Raw genomic sequence first — 6,164 nt, 5'->3', positions numbered from 1 at the left:
ATATATATTTACATTCATATATAACATTTGAGACATTATGAAACGTGAAATATAGTCCTTCAGTTCTTCAGCTGGATATACTTTAGAAATATCAGAGACACTCATATTTTTTCTCTGAGTTACAAGTAAAGTTTTTTTTTCTGCAATTTTTTTTTTGCACTGTCACAAAATTGGTGGAAAGAAAGAGAAACAAAGCCTCGGTCTTTATCGCATGCAATGCAGTAAAATGTACGATACTAAAAGTAACCACTGACCGTATTGTGGAACCAAGAACAGGGCGATTACAAATTTTCTATCTTCTCACATTCCCTCACGATATTCTATTGTTCCTAGGCTATGGAAGAGGGTCAGAAACACAGATCTGCCGCGGTGCGATGTGGCTCCACACATTTTGTAGGAGTAACATGTCTTATTGGTTCACAACATTTTAATTTCGGCCCCATGCGATTTAAAGTTTCGTAGGCTTCTTACAGAAACTTAGCTCGTTTAGGCTCATATTACCGAATGGAGGCATCCAGAAAGACCAAGATGGTTGCTGGTAAATAGGGTGCTATCAGTCAAGGCGGGCCATATGGTATTGTCGGTCAAGGTGTTGTGAGCGTACAACCGAGATCGGGTAAGAGCAGTTCCAGTAATTCTGACCATAAAATATTCGTGCTGTCTCTGTGTTCTTCATCTTACGCTTATACCGCCATGTGACTCACCTTGAGCAATAATAGTTTATTTTTCAGCAGTAATGTTGGACTCCCTGTGCCCCTCTATTCAGTAATCTGAGCCCGAAAGATTTGGGCCTTTGTATGAAACATACAAAACACATGAAGCTGAAGCGAACTGTTTTAAATAATAGTAATCATTACAATGACAGTAACAATATATATTATTGCCTTTAAGTTGTTACATTGCTAATAAGCCACCCATATTATTTATATATATACGTATGTGTGTGTGTGTGTGTGTGTGTATATATGAGTGTGCATGTCTCACTACATAAAAATCTATCCATAATGATGTTTCAATTACTCAGTAGCTTACGAAACACGATCCTGAAGTCTTGCAGGAGCTGCAACAAAGAGAGAATAATTATTGTTCAACCAAATTTGCAAAATATTTTAGAGACAATTCATTTTACCTTGTGATGAAGTTTCTCTTTCTACTCTCGAAAACCAAGAAATTCATGTTCAATGAAATTACTTATGTCACCTGTTCAAGGTTTTAACTTACTTCATTGTTTAGTTTCAGGCTTCCAGTTTGTATTGCTCTAAATGTGCATTTTATCTATTTCACAGAAAAACCATTGGAAAAAATCCAGAAATTTATTCAAGCAAATTGCTTAATTTTCGTTTAAATATATTTTGTGCTATTCCTAACTCATCAAGCGCTGGCGGTGTTTCAGTTAGGCTCCTTTTCACTGTGGGTTCAAATACCACCGACGCTAACAGTTTCATAGACTGTAAGTTGGCTTCTTATAATTATCGCTCACATTAAATGTAATCTAGGCAATATCCTTCCTTACAATTTTTAAATTTTTAAAAGCAGATATTAACTTACCAAACAATAAATCAGATGTCTAAGAAGAAAAACCTTTGCGCATTTATGGCCGGTTATTAAATGTATATTATAATGACGAAAGGCAAAATGGGTTTCGAATGATTTTTAATCCAGAACCTAAATGTCTGACGCTAAATTCCACAAGGTAATATTTTCTGTTTTACAGATATGTTGAAAATTCAACTGATGCACGGAATATTTAATCTTGAACGTATATGATGAGAAAAATGAAGACAATGGAGAAGTGATATGCAAATGAATCATATTGCCTTTCACTTTCAGAACTCCAATATTCCTGTGTGACAAATATAAAAGTAATTTTATGTATGTTTAATATATTATTCCTAAATGATGGGGATACGATAGCTGGAAAGTGGGAGTTCTAAATTAAATACATTGGAAGATGATAATATTCCTTGGTTTGCCTAATCGAATGTCTTCAGTTATTATTAATGATAACTAGGTTATATTTTATAAACTAATGTCTCACTGACATATTTCTATGCAATTCCGCTTATATACTGAAATTAAAGCAAATCAATATGGATGTGCTGATTCTTCTCCAAATTATATTCATAACAATAACAATACAACCCTGCTTAACAGCCTTCGTTTGGTTTTGTTCCAAGCGCTCACAGTTTCAGTTACATGTTGAAAATTGCCTGGAATTGATTTTTTTCCCCATTTAAATTTAACACCATTGCTATCATTTATCTTCCGCTCCCCATATTAACTACAATGGCTAAAAATGAACCATCAGCTCATCAGATGGGAAGCCGACAAGCAATCCCCTCTTCATTACAAACTTTACTGATAAATGTTTAACATATAATAACGTACGAAAATATGCTGTAGTGTCTGATGGGAGTAGCCTGAGACAAATAAGTTCACAACAACCTACTCACAGCACCATAGTTATTATGAGACAAAAATAGCATCATTTGGATGTTTTCAGAAACATATATTAAAATAAGCTGCTGTGATAGCCCCGAGAGGGTTGCATGAAAAACCTTAGCTTTTATAAAATCTTCTGAGAGCGGATTTTGTTACATTCAAGAATTACAATAATGTCTGTGTGTGCTTTTATGTATATTTTGACTTCGTACGAAACTAAGGATACATATATATATATACATATATATATATATGTATATATATATATATATATATATATATATATATATATATATATATATGTATGTAAGTATGTATATACATACACACATATATATATCTATATGTATGTATATATTTACATATATGAATATATATACATGTATATATATATGTATATATATATGTATATATATATATGTGTGTGTGTATATATATATATATGTATATATAATCCTTTCCTTTTTTCTGTCATTGGACTGCGGCCGTGCTGGTACACCACCGTGAGGGCCTTAGTGGAACAATTAGACTCCAGAACCAATTCTTTTTTTAAATCCTGGTACTTATGTTATCGGTATCTTCTTCCAATCCGTTAAGCTAGAGAGGCGTAAACAAACCGACACTAGTTGCCAAGTTGTTGCGGGAACGAAGAAAAATACATGTGCGCGTGCGCGCAAAAACACACATAAATCTAGATATACGACGGGCTTTTTGTAGTTTCCATCTTCCAAATCCACTCACAAGGCTTTGACTAGCCGAGGGCTATAGTAGAAAGTACTTGCCAAAGTTAACACGCAATGGAACTAAACCCGGAAATATGTGACTGGAAAGCACCCTTATGTATACACACAAGAGCGCACATGCATATAGTCAGAGTAAGAGCCATTCACCTACCTTTAAATATATAATCATACAAATATTTTAAGTTGAGTGGAGATTACTATTTAATAAATCGATGCCATTAGCTTTTATCGGCCGTAAACCAATAGACAACAGAAGCTGATTATTTTTAAAATTCATATTTTCAACCACGAAGCAGCGAAATAAAATACGTAAAATAAGTTCAGAAAAGTGTTTAATATTTTAATTTGTAAGCCAAATCCCCTAAGAATTAATGAGAAATTATAATGGAATTTCAGAATTAATTTGTTTCTCCTCCAGAGGCTCAAAGCTTGCTTCACTGAGGGACGTGGAACAATTTTAGTGCCAATTTCAGTACAAGTATTTTATTTACAAATTAATCCAGATTGATAAAAAGAGAAAAAGATAATTTCAACACAATTTTAGACATAACACAGATGAAAATGATGAATGTATGAATTTTATTAGTTTCACTCATTACTTTACAAATTTCCACAATATTTTGTAAGTGTATTTATACCTGAGACCAGGCATCATACCATTCCTGCTTGTAGAGAGGTGGCGAAAATGGATTAAATAGACACAGCGTTTAGTAAGTAGTAAATTATAATGATAACACTGTTGTTTCTTTAGACGGTTGGCGAAAAAGGATTTAATAGGCAGTCCCATAAATAATATATGCGTATGTGTGTGCATGCATGCATGTATATATATATATATATATATATATATATATATATATATATACATACTGTTGTGTCTGAAGAGAGTAATTTTCTTTTTGTGCCTTATAATTTAACACTAACCGGTAAAATTTCCACTTATTTCCTATTTTTATTTTCCGAAAATTTTCGTTGCGTCTTGCAACCTTTTCAATAGTCTTAACATGTTTTCAACCCTCAGAAAGTAGATAAACTAAATTTTACTTCAAACTTTTATATATTTTTACTGGTATTTGATAAGATGAGATTCATCAAAAGCAAGAGTATTTTCTTTTTATAACTTTTAAAATCATTTTTATTAAATTCCCTCTTAAATTGAAATGTCTTAGAGTTACTTCTGTGCTATTTCCTCCTTCATCTTTATATACATACATACATACATACATACATACATACATATATATTTGAGCGGTAAAAAAAAACCGAAACAATACATTATAAATCCTTTCTTGTCATTCCATTACATTAACGATTAACATAATATTTAAATTTAATTAGTAAAATGGTAGAATGCCTAGCATCGATTTAATTGACCAGTGCACACTTGTGGTTGTCGTGTTTCACAATGGACAAACATTAAAAACAGTATAAGACCTGCTACACGAATTTGTTTAATCCACTCTATCAGTTCATTAGGAATCCCTTACTACTGTGAAAATGTGTGAAACACGGGAATCCATTAAAATGCAGCTATAAACATGGGGTATTTAAAGTTCAATTCTGAAATTCTCGACTTTCCAAATCGATAAAATAATTTCCGGTTACTCTATTACTGCCAAAAATTAATGGCAATCAACCAAAATCATAAAACGCTAGTCACACAACATATTTTAAGTAGAAGAATAACTTCTTCAAAGAAAGCGGTAGCAAAAAGTCATGCATGTTTGTGACGAAATAAACACTGGAAACTAATGTGGAGAAATATTTTGAATTAGAATATTTGTGGCTATGAGATTAAAACTACTGAATGATTCTCTTCATCGAGGCTGTTTAGGGATAAATAACTCTTCACGTCCCTTCGAACACATATATATCTTTTACAATAGATTTCGTAGGAAAAACAAAAGCACCCAGAGAAGCCGTCGATACAAATTAACTATTGGATAACTACACTATCTTAAAAAAAAAAAATATTCAGTTCTTGCCTAACTACTTTCTTTTCGCCTCTAAGTAAGTTCCTGTCCGTTGTCATTCCTCTGATTGTGTCACATAAGTCAGTATTGTCCTACGATGTTAGTTAAAACATTTATCTCTCAATACTCATTACATTTCCACTGAACAGGTTCCGTGAATTGTTAGATATAAACTAATAACAAACATCAAAAACAGTTATAAGCATGGTGAGAAGCGTGAAGGTTAGGCGTGGAGTGTACAGTGATTCGAGACTATAAAAACCAAGGTTGCGGCAATGGCATTTGCTGAGTTGAAAGACTTGGGTAATAGAATGTTCAAATCTCCGACATCAATAGAAAGAGACAACTACTTTGAGATAACTGCAACTGAGTAATTTACATGAACTTTAGCACTTGGATAACACATTTAACGAATACGCTAATTCGCTGTTTTCAGTTTAGTTTTTGGTGAAGCCAATTAGGATCCCTGCTAAAACACTTCGCCAAAAAGACATTAATAGACTGCAGATCAGAAAACATTTTTATCCATAGTTGTTCCTTATATTGTTTTAACAAACAATGATATCAGCATCATCAACAGCAACAATAACCTACTTGATTAAAAGGCTTTATCGTACTCTAGCGTAATTCCAACGAAGGCACTATTGCAACGTAAATATCTTTGTACTTAATGCACAATAGATTTGCTAGCTTGTGTACTTTGAATAATGGCTACATAAGATAATGAAGAGAAAACAGCTGAGTAACGGATTACAAACCACTTAAAGTATGCTGTTATAATATACTTCTAAATTAAAATCCTGCTGACACCGTCATTTCTTATATTTCTGAAGATAAAAAGAAGCAATCGTTATTTGTTAAAATCTATTCAATCCACTTCACAATCAGCATGTGTCTTGGATTTTATACATACAAAATCTACACATATATACATATACATGTAAGCATGTACTCACAGAATATATAGACACACACACACACACACACACACACACACACACACACA

The 6,164-nt window shown here is 32.8% G+C and overlaps 1 protein-coding gene across 1 annotated transcript in view; it reads right to left on the bottom strand.

Moving 5' to 3' along the window:
* Positions 1–6,164, bottom strand: part of LOC106883002 (uncharacterized) — a 10,356-nt gene that overhangs the window by 3,384 nt on the left and 808 nt on the right. The window lies entirely within an intron of this gene.

This window comes from Octopus bimaculoides, chromosome 12, assembly GCF_001194135.2.
Source record: "Octopus bimaculoides isolate UCB-OBI-ISO-001 chromosome 12, ASM119413v2, whole genome shotgun sequence".
Lineage (NCBI taxonomy): Eukaryota > Metazoa > Mollusca > Cephalopoda > Octopoda > Octopodidae > Octopus > Octopus bimaculoides.
The sequence above is the reverse complement of the archived record's forward strand: the minus strand, read 5'-3'. Positions and strand labels throughout refer to the sequence as shown.